Below are 20,157 nucleotides of genomic sequence, written 5' to 3' on the forward strand. Positions count from 1 at the left end.
GTTTAGAATTTATTTTTTCCTTTTCAGTAGGGTTTTTTGCACATTATCTTCTGCGTGAGAATTGATCGTAATAGATACGGATCTGCTGCTTGTCAAAAGCATACGATTTCGAACTCGCGTAAATGTACATTTGCTAAATGCGGTAGCATGAACGCTCTTCGAAAGCAAATGGTCGAAAGTGCTAAATGTTGCATTTTAAATGCAGCAAAAACACTGCATAAACTACAAGTTTTATCATGTCATCGCGTCATCGTTAGGCATTCGTCACAATAATTCATATTATAATTATACTTAATTCTTTCTTGAGATAGTTCTAAATTCAAATATTTTTAACTCCTACTCGAATTAAAATGGTGATGGCCTAGCGCTCATGAATTGGCAAAGGTGTTTAAGTTGTGTAATAAACTTATTTACCGTTAAAAGTTGTAATGCTGTCACAGCCTTAGATAATATCGACACAAAATTATTGATTTGTTGAAACTAGATATTAGATTAATGAACTGTGCCTGTAATGTTTTTTAACTAGTTTTGTTTGGCTGAACATGAATATATGTAGTGCTCCTAGTTTTTTCCAAAGAAATTGCGCGTACCAAGCCATACATATTAAACAGGTAGTGGCAGTAGAGCAAAAACCACATTTACGTCTATTTTGTTGTTGCTTATATTCTGCTTTTTTAAATATAAACGTGGGCCATGTAAAATATGAAAAAAAATACCAAAATTTAAATTCAAAAACAAAAATGTGTGCGAATTTTTTTGGTAAATTTGTTTGCTTCTAGAAGCCCTCATCCATTCTTAGCAAGGCCCAATAATCAGCGTTTGTGCTTCTGATTTAAGAAAAAGTTCCAAAAGATGGTCTTCAGTCGCTTCTTTTTATGAAAAAAGTTTCACATGAAAATATCTTTTGGTAATTTAGAATTTTTGTGAAAAATAAAAAAATTTGTTTGATACTTTAGAGACCAAATAATTAAAAAAATCAAATCAGCTGATCTACTGATACTACCTGTTCATTATGCTTTGGCGCGTAGTTACATTACGAAATTCTGAAATGTTTTTGCATGGCCGTCTATTCTTATTTTAACACTGTGAACTTTATTAACCCGTTGTGGATTGCCGCCATCTTGAAAACAAGTGTTGTCAATTGTTTTCCAGCAGGTTACCCATTAATGCCCACCAGAACTGATCTTTTCGACTCACTATCGCAAAAATCGCTTATAGAGATTAAAATTATCGCCCAAATTTTAGCAGCAAATTTCTCTAATGCTGGATTTCCACTAGGCATTAAATGGCAAAAATGACGAAATGACAAAGTGAGGCATTAAAAGAAAATTGTGTCATTACATTAAAAAAAATTATCATTAAATTCATTTCCACATGGCATTTTTTTAAATGGCATACATTTTTTGTCATTTCAATGCCTAGTGTAAATTCGGAATAAGAGTCAACGAAAACGTAAATCTTCTGCGAATTAAGACTCAAGTGTAAATATCTAACACAGTCGTACCCAAAGCTGGCAGATCTCCATAAGCAAGTACAAAATTTGCCCCATGCTGACGGAGTTCTGCCTGTTCTGGGCATGCCTGATCTAAAGTGCAAAAAGCAATAATAAATTTGTTTACCAAAACGAGGAAACTTTAATCCTGGGTAGAAAAAAATCTGAAAAGATATAATAAAATATTTCTAGTGGTTGACAACCTCATATAAATAAAAACGTTTTTTGTTATTTCTCTATACAAATACCATCCAAGTTTTAACAAAAGCCATATAAATCACAGTTTCAAACTTTGTAAAAAATTTAGGAAAATTCAACAAATTTTTAACTTTTTAGTCTGAATCTTTAGATCATTTGTGGGTGTGCAGCTTTATAGCCCATACAATTTTAGTCTAATGAAGTGCAAATTTCAACCAGCTAAAAAAAAATCACGTTGATTTTTGATATTTTTTTTTATTTTTAGACCGCTTTTGCGTTTTTTATATAACGTTCAATTTACAAAAACTGACGTTAATTTTTTGAAATGTTGTTGCTAACGGTCTTCTACACTTTATTTAATAAGAAATTCTTGATTATATTAAAAAAGTGCAAAAATCCGTTACCAATAAAAGTTCTCAAAAATCAACGTGATTTTTAGGCGGTTTGAATCTTACACTTTACTTAGAGTAAAATGGTATGGACTGCATACCCAAAAATGTTCTAAAGATACGAATTAAAGAGTTGAAATTTTGATGAAAGTTCGTTGAATTTTCCGAAATTATTTCGCGCAAAAAAATAAAGAAAGTACGAGAGATTAAATTTCAACTTTTCTCTTTTTTATATGTATAATTTCTAAGAATATACTTAACCGATTAGAAAAGTATTGAATTCCTATTCAAAAATAATTTAAATACTTTCTACGTGACGTATGTCAACAGTGGGCAAACGCGAATATTGTTTGAAGTTGTATTTGAAATAACTCGACTTTGTCTCTACCTCCATTTTTGCAGAAGGATTTCTCGTATAGTACTAATATGATTTTTTAGGATAGCTCGATCACCGGGCCATCCATCGAAAAAACAAACTTATTCTGCGCCAAAACACCTTTCGAACAATGATTTCATTCGATGAAGAAACCTAAGTATGTAGAAGGAAAATGGTAAATTATATTCGGCTATTTATGCATTTCCTTTCACTTAAAAAAAATGTGTTACTGATAGAAATCCATTGCCGGTTCTCTTCTATCCTGAGAGAAAAAGTCATTTAATTTTGTTTTTAACTGATGGTTTTGTAAGCTAAGGAAAATTACTAAAATTTATTAAAATTATTTTTATTTTTCAAAATTATAGTTTTATAACATGCTTGCTATGATAGCTATAAATGGGCTAGGGATGCGCGATGTTAACCGATGCGTTGCAAACATCGATGTTTCCAATTTGATGCATCGAATAAGCTCCGATGTATCGATTAATGCGATATTATTCGATGCAACGTTGTATCACCAGAACTTGCAAAATATATAATGTGACCAACCGTACTTCTTTCGGATATACGGTACTTCTTTTTTCGCTCTTGTACTTCGTGCTTCGAAGTACAGTCAAATGTACTTCTTTGCGATATTTTGTACTCGTCAAACTTGCTATGGATTTTATATATATGTCTTTAAAAATATCTGCAATGTAATTAAATTTTATGTTTCTGCATGAAAAATCAAATTTAGACGAAACAAAATAAATATTAAACCGGCTGATTGTCAACGCACGCAAAAAGATGGGAGTTAGCCATCTACGACCAGCAACGATCTATGTATGTGGCATGCTTTGTGAATTTTCGCAAAATTCATCTTATCTGTCAAAGCGAAGCAAGCGTTTTATCTGGCATCAGCTTAATGAAAATCCTGTAGTAGTACAAATATGTACTCGACAATTGGAGTTACTTCCGTACCTTCTGGAAGGCTTTTTTTAAAGTCTCCGTTTGTTTTGATACAGCATCGGAGTAGACTATAGGCTAAACGAGTTAACAAAATTTTATTTTTACAAAGCTTAAACCAAAAATATTGAGATATTTAAAAAATAAATATAAAATTAGTACACCGAACCCTATTAAAAAGATTTTTCCCTAATTTAATTTAGTTTTTTTCGAAATTAAGGGGAATGCATTGTGCATCGACCATCGATGTATTTTTTAAGGCATTGCATCGGAAAAAAACTGCGAATTATTTTTTACGTGCGCATCGCTAAAATTGGCTATTAAAATGAGTATCTTAAATTTTTTTTACAAAATCTCTGAATAAAAAGTTTAAAATTTTTGGGTATTTTAGAAAATCTGTACGATCTGTAACGTCCATAGGCATACCTTTAACGTACCTGTGTATAACATTTAGCAAATTAATGAATGCTTTACAAAAAAGTTATTACAAAATATGAATGCGACTATTGCATGCAATCACTACGATTTAATACAACAACAGAAATAAATGCAGTCTACTTTTTTTTTTGCTTTTTCGACACGTTTCGTTGAGTTTGAAAGTGAACGCCCGATATGGATGATATCACAAACTGACGATGTGCATTGCAAAGCCTAAGCTGCATAACCTGGTAGTCCGAGGCTTCGTAATGTACGAGACTTGCTTATTCTATTGTGTATAAAAATGGAAAGGAGCATAGTCAAACTAGTGAAAAATAATTGCATTAGTTTACAGCTAAAAAAACGCTAAGAGCAAGACCATCAAATTCCCATGTACCTTTTCGCTACAGTGCCTCAAAATGTGTGTGTTTTTTTTTTCAAAAAATTACTTTGAGCAGCACTTGCTTAACTTTTTAACAGAGCTTTGTTTGACTAGACAGTGTTCAATTTGTTTGAAAATTTAAATTTAACAGCACTACATGTATGTACATATACCATATTTAAACAAAAATAAAAGTCGTAGTTAAGAAAAAACTATTATGGTAAATCTGCAGATACTTTCATATAAAAGCATTTCTAATAAATTTAGTCTAAAAATCGTATTATCTTCCATGTGCATATAAATATATAATGAGCAAATCTCAGGAGCTGTTTTTGTTTTTAGTGTCACTCCTTTTTCTCGGCAGCAAAAGAAAACGCTAGAGCATTTTTGTTGCATTAATGTCAATCAATGCAGTTCCAGAAATAAGTACAATAAAAAATAAATCAAGTACTTGAACAATTATAGCCTCAAAACTAGGAATGTTAATCCCGGGATCCCGGCCTTTTTTAGGTGCCGATATTTGCCAAGAATCCCGGGATTTTCGGAATTTGTAATTTGCACTAATGGAAAAAATCGAAACTACTTTTCTTGACCAGTATTGACTATATTTGTTTTTTTTTATTTAATAACACTGGATCACAAATTTTAATTTGGTTTTTGTTCTCCAGACGCCACTAACCAATTTCTATGTAGAATTGCTCGGTGATTCCGAAATTCGGGTTAATTTTTGTTCTATGGATACGTTTTCGAGATATTTACAATTTACCGTTATTCAGCTTAAAGCAAAAATTTGTTCCTTTTAATCTCGTATATCTTACGAACCAATTTAAAGATCGTAATATAAAATACGGCAAATGAAAGCCAATGAAATTCTCCATAAACCGTGTATACATCACTTATAAAATAGGGCATATAGTTTCTGACAAATTAATTAATTATTCCAGATTTTCTTATTTTTTAATGAAATAATGAAAAAAAATCAAACTCTAACAGAAGAAAAATTAAAAAAATAACAGGTTCTGTGCCAAATTTTTGCATTTGTACAAAAGCCTGTTCTGTTAAAAAAAAAAAAAAAAACAAAAAATAAATCAAGTTACTGATGAAGAAAATCCATGGATAGATACAAAATGAGTGGTCAAATAAAAATGCACAAAATTATTTGTATGAAAATTGAGCACGAAAGAATGTTACTCATACGCCGCGTACACCTAAGTAACACGCTTTTCTGCTCATATTTCATACAAATAATGTTGTGCATTTTTATTTGACCACTCATTATTTGGTATCTATCCATGGATTTTCTTCATCAGTAACTTGATTTTTTTTTGTTTTTTTCCTGGTGGTGTTCCTTATACCAACAACCTCTTATAGCTTGCTTTTATACAAAATTTAAGCACTTCCTTACGACACTACAGCAAAATGCTGAGTAAAAGAAACCTATTTTCGCACTTTGGCAAAGTCCATCGAAATTCAGTCTAAAATCGTTACATACATGAAGATAGAAATATGTATATACATATGTGCTAAGGAATACTGTGCAAAAATCTTAAATGCCAATATTTAATCTCTTTTAAATAATATGAATTTTAGTTTAAGGCGTGCGAGATGACTGCGTATGGTGCTACGTGGCGTATACGTTACACACGCAACTACGGGTATATGAGCACGAGTTTCTATTTTTAATTTTTTGTACCCGAGCGCACTTGTGCAAAAGGGTATTATAACTTTGTTCACATAACGGTTGTTTGTAACAGCCAAAACGAATCGAGATAGATATAGATATAGACAAATGTATACATATGTAAATGATCAGTACGAATAGAGACATCGATTAAGCGGTGACTGTCTGTTCGTCCGTCTGTGCACATGATAACCCCAGTAAAAATTTAGATATTTTAACGAAACTTGTATGTGTACTTCTTTCGGGCGTAGGACGGATGTTATTGAAACTGGACAAACTCGGTATAGCATACCACGCTCACATCCCATATAACGGTAATTTAGGGAAATACGAAATCTTCGATAATTCAGTAAATACAAAGGCTAATTTATTAAAAATTGATGCTTGCGAAAATTCCAAAAAATACGTTTATGATAAAATTTTGGAAAATGGGCGCGGCACCGCCCACTTGTGATCACAAATATATATCTTGGTAACCCTTCTACCAATTTGTACCAAACTCGGTATGGTTATTGTGCTTGCCACATAAAAGCAAGACGTTGAAAATTATTGAAATCGAACCAAAATTACGGCCACTTTTCATATAACGGTAAATTTCAGAAATGCTTGAAACTTCGATATTTCAAAATTTAAGGACCCTAATTTACTCAAAATTGATACTAACAACAATCCCTTGAAAAGAAGTAACATTATTTGGAATTTAGGAAAATATATATGACACATATGACTATATAATTTTATATCATTATGTATAACTGAAAGTTCTATCGGAGATGTTTAAAATAGGGGTAAAATCACCCCTACTTACCATGTAGCGGTAATTTTCGGAAAGGTGAAAACATATATTTAATACTTGTGCCGGGTATTTAATGTTCTGCTCCGCCCGAACTTGGACTTTCTTACTTGTTTAGTATATCTTTTTCAAATTTTCATCATAATGCAATTTCTAAGATAAGTGTGCCTCCATTTTCGATCAAAAACACGTTCTTGTCGAAAAATGTAACACCTCGTGAGATTTGCTCATATAGCTGCATTTTTGCTTATCTCCATATCTTTTTTTTTGTTAACTAAAACACATATGATTTGTGCCAAACCACCTTTTGTTTACTTTTAACAGGTTTATTTTTGGAGATTTTTTCGTCGCATCAACTTATGTTTAAGTTTGTTTAAAAAATACTTTTTCTGTTCAAAAATTTCTANATTTAGAAGAACAAATTCAGAACAGTTTTTGAAACTTTCGATACCAGAAGCAACAACAAAATACACGCAAATGTTGTTTTTGCTCTACTGATACTACCTGTTTAATGTGCCTTGAACGAAACTGTTTAAAAAAATCATGCTATTTGTTTACATATGTATACCAAAAAAATCTTCGAAGGGAACTTGATTGTAAATATTTAAGAGCAAGATTGGTTAAAAAGTTGTGCTTCTTGTTTCAACACAATAAAAAATAAAATGAATTTACAGTGAATTTTAAGATGCTGTTGTATAAATATTCTTGATTAAAAACTTGGTTTATATGATAACAAAACTCCAGTTTATTCGTTATTCAAAAACTCCGATTTCAAAAAATCGCCCAAAAATTTTGGAAAAAGCTGTCTGAAACTCGTTTGAAAAAACCGAGTCAATCAGCTTAGTAAATAGACATGTATCTCTTGATGTAAGCCTTTGTCCTCGCACTCTGCATGAATGAATGGAATATGATCTCCCCATGAGTGAATTGTACTGGTTGTTAGGTCTTGCGTTATTTTAAATAGCCCAATCTTCATAATTGTTAGAGCAATCTTTTTTGTTGCTTTATCCGCAGATGTTCACCACCTCCCACATTGTTGGAGGTCACAATCGTTTAATCGTTAACAGCAGAAACAAAACATTAGCGAAAATGCATTGCATGTTGCTACAATTCGCCGCATGCCGCATTGATGCAGTACACATACATACATATATGCATATAGAAATATGTATATATGTGCATATGTATGTATCTACAAGATAGCTTACATAGCTCCAGACACGATTGATGTTATTGTATTTGATGTATTGCACTTATCTCCACCGTGTCTGGGAGTATTGCGGCAACTGCTGCAATCGCTTCGAAGTATTAAAATAGAAAGTGAAGCGAGTCGTCGAGAGGGATGCAATATGGACGGGAGGAAGGGTAAGTAGTCAAATAAAAGGCAATAAATTTGTCGGCAAAACACTGTCGCTGTCAATGAAAACAAAAGTGATTGTCAGCAAAAGCAAATAGGAGCTTACAATCGCAAAAAATCAATAGCGAAACAACTATTTATTCATTCATTCCTTGTCTACCACAGCAGTGGGAGGGGGAAAAATCTAACCAATGCCGGTGATTGGTACGCGCCTTGCTTTGTTGTGGGTGAAACTTTTGTCTGGCGTTATACTACGGCACCGTAATAACGGGAATAATAAAAAAAACAACTGCAACCGTTGCACTATTGGCTGCACAATTGATATTTATGTAGGTACATCCATCAGGGTGATCCATTTTTTTTTGTCAAAAATAGTAGAAGTTCCAAAGTTCTTTTTATGCAGAAATTATCCTAGCGCATCTAAATGCATTTCTTCATCAAAAAGAAAGTTAAAAAAAAAATGTGCAGTAGTTTTTTTTGCGTTAGGACTCCATATATTTTTTCACAACCATTAATCTTGCATATGGCTCATTCCACGATAGTGGATACCAAATGAAATGAAATCAAACTTAAGAATTTGAGAATATTATTTCTAGAAATTAAGAGTAAATAACTCCAACTTTTAAGACTGAAAGCAGAAATTTCAAAATTTATCTTAAAATCAGAATTTTATTTTTACTTTCGGTTGTGCCATTTACAAACTTATATGATAGATTAATTTTCTATCAAATTTACAAGATTGATTTTCGTAGTCTACTGTCTTTTTAGCAATATTTAAACGATAAATAGAGAGTACAATACTTCAGAATTGTAGTAGAGTAATTTTCAAGTTTTTCCACCAAGTATTGAATATTTTACTAAATATTGAAAAAAAGCATATTTTAATGTCACGTCTGTCACAAAATACACACAAAAGTTATTTTTTGAACGAAAGCACATCTTGTTATGTGTAAAAAGCTAACAAAAGTAACTCTATGACACAGGTGAACGTGTGCGAATTGTCACGCCTGTCAAAGTTCAAAGTTTGACAATTTTTAATAAACTCGGGCAGGCACTGCTACGATTACTTATCTGCTAATCTGAAATGTATCATATATCTGTTTGTGAGCATCGATGATAAAACTTATCATAAAGATATATTAGTCACACCCGTCACCGGGCAATGAGCCATATAAAAGAATTATTTATTTTATGTGTTCGTAACCACATCACGCAATCAATATTGAATATTTCTTAAGGAAAATATTCGACCAATAATAATTCTACAAAAAAATGGTTTTCCCCATGTACGTAGGAATTTTAAATAAGCCGATGCTGCACCATGAAATATTAACTGTTTTTAAAATAAAAAATACGTTTTTTTTCAATTTCCATAATTTCAAAAAGTTTACCTCCTTAATGTACATACATATGTATGTAAGTATGAACGTATGTACATGCACACTCTAAAAAGTGCATGTAAAACTACTACTGAAAAGTGTTTATTTTTCAACCAGAATCTGTTCAAGTATACGCACAAAATGTTCAAGATTTGGTTTTGAACATGAGTTGTTTAAAATATACATATGAAATGTTTAAAATTACAAAAATTTTGAAAGTAAAAATATATTTTTTACAAATAATAAATACTAAGTGCCAGGGGCGCACGCAGGAATATATTTTTGGAGGGAAAGGGTTTATACTTCTAAATATATATCATCAGCAAATACTGAAAATTCGCTCTTTAAAATACATTTATGAAAGTTTTATTTACAGTATGAAATAAATAAATATACTTTTTAAAGTATCATCAATTGCATTTTATTTACATAAAATTTACAAAGAACTCAGACTATTTAAAACCGGCTTCAAAAAAGGGGAGGTTATCAATTCTTCGGAGTATTTTTACTTCTTTTATTTATTCCACCGCATAACTTTGCACCGCGTGAACCGATTCCAATAATTATTTTTTTTACCGGAAAGATGGTACCTTAAGGGTCGTCTCGTAATTTGGTTTAGATCCGATCATTAAATCATGAAAAAATTAACGGTTAAAGATGCACTCAACTTTCAAAAGTAATACAAAATTTTACAAAAGAATTTTAATATAAATAAATTAAATAATTTCACGAAATTTTTACACTTTTTTATTAATTTTCGTCGATTTCTGGTTTCTCATTTTTTAATAATTCGAATAACGAAAATTTAACTGAACTTGTATTTTTATCATGTAGCTCATTTTGGTGGAACGAATTCGAAGTTAGCAAATTAAATCTTCGAATGCTTATTAAGTACATATCAGTGGTAAACTTTTTTAGCCTGTAAAGTGTAAAAACCACCAGTAAGTGAGTATGCATTGCATATTTTTAGGACAATGCTTTCATTCGCAGTTAAACTTTAAAGAGCTCTCAAGAAAAAAGAAAGGTTCTTACAAAATGACGCACAAGAAATGGAAAAGAAAATTTTTTCTTTCAAAATTTCTTATATCATAATAAATTTAGCCCCAAAACCCACCCCTTGTGTGCGCTACGTGACAAATTTGATATGTAAAAGTAAACAGACATTGTTTAATTTTGCACACTCTAGGAGAGGAAACTGGTTACCTCTCTTTATATGCGTAAATTTAAACGAAAATTTTTTAGAGGAAATTTTAAACATTTTATGTGTAAACTGTGAAAATGTGAACAATAAATGTTTAAAACTCAAAAAACAAATTTGAAATTTGTTCTACGCCACACATATGATAAGTAAAAGTAAGCAAGCAGTGTTTAAATTTGCATTCATTAAGAGAGGAAACTGGTTACCTATCTTAATATGCGCAAATTTAAACAAAAATTTTTTAGAGTGCATGTACATTAATGCGTTGCATGCATATTCGTAGCAACATAGTTCAAATGAAGCATGACGCCTTGCGCTAGCCAGAGTTGGTTGCCGCTCCGATTCCGAGTACTCTTTTATACTTATCCTGTGCTTGCTGCATACATATTTACTAGGGATGCCAAGATATGAGGAAAATTTTGATCCCGGGATTGCGGGATATTTTTTAACTAATCCCGGGATTCCCATTGAGTCCTAACTTTTATGAATATGAGTAAAAATTCAATATCTGAAAGCATTTAGATATACCATCAGATAAGATAAACTGATTGTAAAACTCACATATCGCTAGGTTATTTAGAGTGAAAAGTTGCTAACTTCACTTTTAATGAAAAATCATATTTTTATACAGGGGGCTTGATACATAAATTAAAAATGCTTCGTTTCGAAAAGGGTAAGGGTCCTTGTTTTATGTTTTCACGTTTATATTCAATTAAAGAAAAATTTGCAAAGTCCAAAAAAGCTCCGAAAATTAGATAAGGTCAAAATAGTTCGAAATCTTCTAGTAAAGATCGAGACCCTCTGATTCGTATGAAGTTTTGCTTTGCTTTAACTAAACAGGCAAAATGTTGTATTCAAAGTTTTGCGAAAGACTTGAAGAAAATGGCTATAAGAAGTATAAACGCCATCCATTTCAATACACTTTTTTTTTTGAAGTATTTTTGCACACTATATTTTTTCCAACGGTGTATAGTACGCCGGCCGAAAAAAGTAGAATTCTATATATATATAGTACGGTTGGCAACCCTATATATAGTTCAGAGATAAACTAAGCAAAAATCTCGGTCGGATTCGAATACTTGGCCCTATGAATTTGTATTAGTCCGTGCCGCCTTTCGAATCGCAATACAGGGTAGAAAACCTGACTTATAAGCGTGCCTTTCCATCGCACTATGAGCCAGCGAACGATAAAAAGTGGCCAATACTCGAAATCTTATCGGAATGGCTTTAAACTTGCTACATGGGGCGGGCTTCTGGGGTCGGTGATGACGAATCTGAAGTTAGATTAAAAAAAATAGCAACGGCGGATCCAATATGGCGGGCAATCGTGATCGGATCGGCTTGAAACTTGTTACTCTATGATATTTGGGCTCACTTATCACGAATTTGAAGTTAGATTCCTAAAATTCAAAATGGCAAATCCGATACGGCCGGCTTAAAAAATACGCCTGTAGTGAGCTTACAAGAAATGGGATCAATCTCCGGCTTTGATATTGTCCAAATTTGACAGGCCTACTCCACGAAGTTCATTTTTCACTTTTCGTCTCCATGGTTTTATTATGGCCGGATGACAACTTTTCGCGTGAATTTTAATTTTTTTTAAGGCCAAACTCAGGATAAGGCAGAATATATACATACTAGTGAACCCGCATGGCGTCAAAACGCCACCATTTAATTACATTTTTTAAACAGGTCCCTATTCAAAAACTTCTAAAAATATTCCTGATGATTAATCTAAACCATTTCTCAGTGATGAGAGGTTTCGCATGGTGTCGGTTTTCATTTTATTAAATTTCAAATCTCCCTATAACTTCAAAAAACAAAACCTGTGCACATCTATGTAGAATGCCAGTTATTTAATTTTACTTCTCATTTTGAAAATTCGAAATAACGGTGCAAATGTGATTACTTAAAAAAAAAATTTATGGCAACTCTAATTAAAAATATTATCAGCCTATAATTTTCTTAAAACTCTTTCGTTTGACACTAATATTTCGATATTTCATTTATGTATCTTTCGTATAAGTAAAACAAATTCGACTTTTCAAACAGGTGGCAACCCCTTTAAAAGTATTTTCCAACTAAAATTTTCCGCCTGACATTGTTATACATATTTCAATTAACTGATGAATTAAGTTCAATTTAATTTGTTTAGGCACATGGCAACTCTCCTAAATACAGTTTAGAAATAAATCACTTTCAAACCCATTTCGATTGATACACATCTTTTGACAATCCATTTAACTTATTAAATAATTTGAGCTTAATTTTTTCAACAAAAACAAAACCAATTGTTCAACTTAAAGATTTCTTAACACTCGTTCTTTTGATAGCCATATTTTAAAATTTCATGTAACTTATGTATAATTAAACGAAATACCACTTTCAAAATAGGCGGCAACCCCCTTAAAAATTATTTTCGAACCAAAATTTCCTTAAATGTTTTTCGTCTGACATGTTATAACTATTTCATGTAACTGATAAATTAAGTGGAAATTTATTTTGTAAACACGTGGCAATCCTCCTAAATATAGTTCTTAAATAAAGGATTTTAAACCGATTTCCATTGATAACCATCGGTTAGCAATTCATTTAACTTATTAAATAATTTCAGCTTAGCCCTTTAAACTGGGGCAACCCTCAACACACATCAAAAATGTTCTAAATTGTCAAACTAAGTATTTCTTGAAGCTCTTTCATTTGACATCCATCGTTATTATTTCATATAAAAAATAGTTCAATTAGACTTGTAAAATAGGTGGCAACCCTATTCAAGATATGTTCAAACTACTGCCTTCTTAAACCTCTTTTGTATGACACCCATATAGCGATTCCTTATTCACTTACCAAATTCCTTTAACTAAAATTGAATTACATATTTTTACAAGTGGCAACCCTCCTATACGCAGTTAAGTTATAAGCAGTGTACGAAAATAAACTATATTGTACCTTACTATTTCGTCTCGTTTATTACTTTAACAGTTCGGTACAATACGAAAACAAAACGGCTGAGTTCACTTTGGCGATAGTACACTACAGTAGTTAGTAGTTACATACGAAACAACAAACGAAATGAATCGTGCAGAAAAAAATATATGTATGTATGTACATATATGCAATAACTAAATACAAAACGAATGGCTGCAATGAATAAAAAAAATAAAAATGTTTTTTAATCGAATTGGATATGAAAATTTACAGAAAAAAATTTTTTTCACGTAATTGAAATGTTTGCATACATATAAAACGTACTATATGGTACAATTGTCACAAACGAAATGCAAACGTTTCTCGTTGGGGAAAATGACAGTGAATCTTACAATTTGTTTCTGACTATGTACAAAACTGTACAAAACCACAAATGATATGATGATCGATGAGCAAATGGAAATCGTTTTGTACAGTTTATTTTCGTACCCTGGTTATAAGGCCTTTTCAGAACGATTTCGATTGGTACCCATATTTAATAATTTATTTAACTTTTTAATTAATTTGAGCTTAATTTCTGAAAAAGTAAGTAAGTATGCTCAAAGAATAAAAATTAATAAATAAATTAATTAATACATTTTTTTTACTAAAATTGCAATTGTCTTCGAAAGTATTAGTCCTACATAATTTGGTATATGGACCTTTTTCGTAGAGAATCGAAGTTAGCTAAAAGAACAATTTTTTAGTACTTGAACTCTTGTGGACATGGGCGAGCCTAGGATATTGACCAAAAATTTTCATATTTCACACAGATTTATTTTAGAGCGTAATGAACCATATTTTTGCTATTACCAATCAAAATTATAAAAAAGCGGATTTTCGGCCCACGCTAATGTGTATGTTTAATTTTCATTCAGTGATAATCCAAAAAATATATGTATGTATGAAAATATACACATACTTATAATACGTAGTATAAAAATAATAATAAAATATTTGATTTACAATAATCAGTAGAGATTGATGATAAGAATATCTTTTAGCAAATCGTCGTCAATACTACCTCGTAGGTCCAAAATAATAAATAATAAATTTAGGGAGGAAAATGCCCAAGTTTAAGTGTCAAGTATCAATAACGCGCAAGGTTAAGTGACAAGTATCTGTCAAATGAGATAGATTGCTATTACATTAGTTGTGTTTCCTTGGGTTCGGATTCGATGCTTTAGAAATGTCCCGATTTTTGGCCGCAGAAATCTGGCGACCGTAATTATACTATGTATGTATGTAGTTATTTATTGAACTTATAAGAAGCCTATGAAGTTTCATCAGTGGACAGATCAGTATAAATCGTCAAATAATTGTTTATTAAATTAAAATTCAACAAAAAAACATCAACTACATATTTAAGTACGTATTTAAAAATTGTAAAGACACTCTGAAAACGTTATTAGTATGTAAATAAAGAAAAGCGCTTTCTCATTGTATAAATTCGTTTTACTGAAATATTGAACCTGTAAAAATGCGTCGGCCTCTCTGCTTTACTATATTTAAATATTTTTGACCTAGTTTTTCATCACACTCAGTTTGATGTTATACCACGTACTTTTGAGCATTGCAGTGTTGCATGCAATTTAAAAATAATTGTCCTCATTATTCTTGTTTAGAAAAAAAAAAATCTGTATCTCTATATACTAAGTAAATAATTACATTCCAACACACTTATTTATGTTTTATGTGCCCACACATTCAGGGCCGCCCTAAATGCAAATACTTAACAGGTAATGAATGATGTCAATGTGCAAAATTTCGAAAATCTCAAAAATCAAATCAATTTCCTACCTGGAAGAGATGCGCACATAGCAATTGAAATAAATTTGGGGAAATATGTAGTTAACATTCCCTGTTCATCAAGTTCGTCTATCTTTGCTTTTAAGCAGAAACATTCTGACAATTAAAAAAAATTGGCACGGTGTAAAAGTTCAGTTACGCAAAACTTAGACTTGACTTGAAAATTGTATATCTGGCAAATGAGCAGCGCGTGTATGTAGTTACCAAATAAAAAACTTCATTAAGAAACTTGGAGAGATATAGAGTTTTGATTTATAAGTTAAATTTCTAAGTGCAAAGAAACCCGTGAGAGAATCATGCTGTCACTTTTTTTTTTAATAAAATCCCTGCAAGTATGCCACACCAATATAATTTTTTGTATAAATGTAATCCATCTGGCAATCGAAAAACAAAACAATCACAACTTGATACGCGTAAACACATTTATTTTAATGGTAAAAGGTCTCGGTTCTTCTATCATATCCTTTTCTCTAAAACTACCTTTTTTTTAATCTTTCTTCCTCTACCTTCATCTATACTTTTATCGGTATCCTCATCCTCATCCGCATCCCTTTCTTTATATTCATCTTGGTTTTTATTTTTATGTTTGTCATATTCTTTATATACATATTCCCCTTCACCTTTGCACTTATACATATAAGTAAGGTGTTTAAATTTATCTTGGTCTTCATTTTTTCTTTATCTTTACGCAACTTTGTTTTTGTTTTTATTTTTACCTTTGCCTTTATCCTTTTCTTTATCTATGTAAGTACTCGCCTTTAATTTTATTCTTGGATTAGTGTTTTTCTAAGTGTTGTTTCACTTCAAAAAGTTTTCGCGTATTATGCATACATGTGTTCTCATACATATATCTATGGACATACATAATATGTGCAGACATACCTAGATTACTAAAAAATAGAAACAGATCCGCATTAACCGCAATGAACATATGTACGAATGTATGTATTTACATATGTACATACGCTGCGATTTGGTTATAAATAAATATTGCGCCATCTGTTTATCAAAAGCCGAGATATTTAATTACGCACACATACATACTTTTTGTCTCCTTCCCTCACTTCCAACGCATGCACGTGTTAGCAAAACAATAACGAAGTGATTTTGTATGGGAAATCATTAATGCCCATATACTTCCCAATACTTCCCATATAACAAACGAAAGCTCTTGGATTTTTGACTAAAGAAAACAAAAACAAAATCATTCGAGCTAATTTGCTCATTTTACAACAATCTTTTGCCTTAAAATGCTCAATATTTGTTGAATTTATATAAAATCTGTACACGATAATATTTCTATATCAGCAAATCATAAGCTGCTGGAGCACTTTAAAGGCTTAAAATTGACCCCAAAATAAGCCAATGTTTACCGTTCTTTTTGCGACAGAAACCGAATTGGTTACTTATAAAAATGAATCTGTCGATAGGTTTGGAGTTTTATCTTTGAAACGCCATACTTTTCTTTGAAATCGCTTTGTTAGTTGTCGTGCAATATGCGTTTTCGTGAAGCTCTAAAAATTACAACTACAACATTTCAGCATAGCCTCCATATCGAAACGTAAGAGGGATTCTACGTCAAAACCAAATCAAAGGTTGTTAAAACGATATTGATCGTTTTCATTTTTATTTTATTAAGAACGAGGTATAAGACTTTAATGGCAATTTACTCAAAGCCCGGTTGACACTAATCTACGGTTAAACATAGTTTTCCACGTCTTCGACTCCATGCATATAACAGGGCGTTGGTAGCGTCGATGGCGATGTCAAACCGGAGATTAGTGTCAACCAGGCTTTGAGTAAATGGCCCTAAGGGTTGCAGAATGTTTGGTTTTTGTCAAACACGAACGAATAAAAAAAAATACGAAGCTGCGTGGCCGAAAAATTACGATTTATGGAGGGCACCCAATCACTTACATTTAGTCTGTCCCAGTTAGTGTTGCCAGAACTTTTTTAGACAAAAGGCCAAATGGCCAAAAAAATAAAGCTAAAAAAGCTAAATCAAAATTTTAGTTATGGCTAAGAAAAATAGCTAAATTAACAAACCAAATATTCTGGGTCGTTATTATAACTTCATAACAGTGTCAATGTAAATATATATATACATATCGCACGTTTAATAGTATAGAGATGTAATTCCAAATTTGGGTTTTCAGAGATTTTATTATGCAATTAACAAGCTTGATAAGTGGAATAAGTTCAGTCTAGCAGATAACCGAACTTCCCAAACTTGGCGAAGATATGTGTCTCTCTACCTGTCTGTTTGTATGCCAACTGTATGAAGGTATTGCCAAGATCATTTCTGAAAAAAATCTGGAGGATTGCCACCTGTTTTTTAAACTCAAATAAATAGAGATTATGGGCAGGTACTGATGTCTTGCTGATCAAAAAACGAAATAATACTTGGCTAAGTTTATGGGAGTTCATATTTTAGTTGCAAGGATCGCCAAAGCGTTAGTTTAATCTTATTTTTAATAATGAATAAAAGTGGCGTAAATAAATAAAGAAAATATCGTGAATAATGTGATTTGCATGGTATCTCAGTTTCGAGGTGCTTAATGTATACTTTAGTTGACATACATACATATGTATGTACATACATACGAAATATATTATTATGTACATACTACATACACTAATCAAAACTAATCAGTGTTTTCATTTTTATATTTCAGCTAAATTGACAACAATTGTGCCACAATACTACAACAATGATAGCAATACAAACAGCTAGTATGACGAATTGTTTTTTATGCAAATAAGGTAATTACCAACACTAACTCTATGGGCACATACAGTGGCGTAGACAGAAGGGCCAATGATCTATTTAGTTAGTTTTTTTAGTTTGAAAAAGTTGGCGCTATTTTTACGGCAGCTTTTATATTTGACACTTTATATCCCTTACACTTGTTGCAAAGTGTTTCGCCGATCTCCTTCTCCAAATGGAGCGACCTAGAGTTTTACGCCGTCTCTGTACGGCAAATTAATTTTAAGAGAACCTTTTCATGGCTGAATATACTCGGAGGTTTGGCATTGCCTGCTGAGCAGCGACCGCTGTTAGAAAAATTCTGTTTCTGATTTGATGTTGCCCGGACCAGGAATCGATCCCATAGCTAAACAAAGTTAGCAGTCCCTCTCTCAGTCCCATTTTTTGCTTGGTTTAATATAAATAAGTTGCCATACTTTTAATTATTTAAAAATAAACATCCCAAGAAAACAAAAAAATGTAGTTTTTAAAGTACTAAATGCGTTTTTCTTTTTAATTTAAGAATATATTTTTTTAACATACTTCACAAGAAATTAATAATAAAAACGTTTATAAAAATCTCAAGGACGCCCCTCGGCAGGCAGTGGCAAACCTCCAGATGTATTTCTTCCATGAAAACAGCTTCTCATAAAAAAAACAGTCGCAGTCCAGTGTCGGCGCTAAACTGTGGGGTCCCTCCTCTTTGTGTGACAACAACCAGGCGCATGCCACAAATCGGAGGAGAAGCTCGGCCAAACACTAACATATCGTCCCTACCATGTCAAACTATCGAATATGAAAATGGGTACTTTTCAGGAGAACAAAAAAACTGTTGTAAAAAATGTTGTCGTCATTAGGAAAAGTGTAATATTCGACACTTTGTTGAAGCCAGGTATCCTCTGCTTCTAAGAAGATCTAGTCTAGAAGTCGACGAATTGCCAACTTACATATAATTGTACCGTGCTACAGAGAATTTAATACACGAAAAAATCAATATGTTCACAAAACTGGGGACCAAATGTAGTAAAACGGCGCTTTTAGTTTTTCTCTCTAACGTAAGGTTTTTTTTGTTTAAAAAGACTTTGAAATTTCTAGAATATAATTGAATAAAAAACTTATTCAAAAGATTCGGTGCACTGTAGAATAACAATATGGGTATCAATTAAAAGGAAAAATTCTGCAGAATACAAAAAAAAATAATTTTTGAGTGCACCAGGACGACTAAGTATTGAAAATGTCCTTTTAAAACTTTATCCTTGAATATCCTTGGAAATTTCCAATATTTATTTTTGATTAAAATATTTGTCAAGGACTAATATGTTAACTACCACATTCTCGAATTTCGCCCTTCTGACTTTATTAGTTTAGGATAAAAAAACAATTAGACTTCTCTTCAGGACCGTAGCCAGGATTTTTTTTTCAGGGGGAGATTCTGGCAAAGTATTTTTTTTATTTTCACTTTTATTTTAACATATTTTGATTAAAAGAAAAATACTGATAAAAATAAAATATTTCAAACAAACAACAAAAAATATAATTGATAATCGCATGAGGCTATTACCTGAAAATTTTAAAATGCACTTGTTGGCACTATGCACTATGATAGCACAGCCGAGTAATCATAGTCAAATTATGTACAGTAGACTGCATCACTCTCCATACAAAAAAAAAACACTGTACTGTTTTTTCCACTGGAATTAAGATATACGTGAGCTGGACCGATTTAATATCTCCAAAAATTGAGTTTTTATTAATAAAAACAGTTTTTTTTTATATTTTTTTAAAAAAATTGCCTCAGATGACTAAACAGTTAAGGCTTAAAAAGTTTTCATCAAAATATTTTTTAAAAAATTTTCTACGGAATCATAATATGAGATTTTTGTTGCTGTGTTTGCACTTTTTTCAAATACTGGTTAAAGAAAATTTTTAAGAACTCAGCCAAAACCTTACCAATTTGGACTTATGAGGTATCATTGGTAAGGTTTTTTCTCACCCTTTTAATATCTTTGCGAATAAGCTCATTCAAAG

General features: G+C 31.8%; 1 long non-coding RNA gene across 1 annotated transcript in view; it reads left to right on the plus strand.

Moving 5' to 3' along the window:
* Positions 1 to 7,962: 7,962 nt before the first annotated feature.
* The window catches only part of LOC108378472 (uncharacterized), a 45,895-nt gene continuing 33,700 nt past the window's right edge, over positions 7,963 to 20,157 (plus strand). The window contains exons 1-2 of the long non-coding RNA XR_001849411.1: positions 7,963 to 8,038; positions 18,059 to 18,146. This is a non-coding gene — a long non-coding RNA (uncharacterized LOC108378472). The remainder of the gene's footprint in view (positions 8,039 to 18,058; positions 18,147 to 20,157) is intronic.

This window comes from Rhagoletis zephyria, unplaced genomic scaffold (assembly GCF_001687245.7).
Source record: "Rhagoletis zephyria isolate East Lansing unplaced genomic scaffold, Rhagoletis_zephyria_1.1 Rzeph_scaffold_00116, whole genome shotgun sequence".
NCBI classification, from domain to species: domain Eukaryota; kingdom Metazoa; phylum Arthropoda; class Insecta; order Diptera; family Tephritidae; genus Rhagoletis; species Rhagoletis zephyria.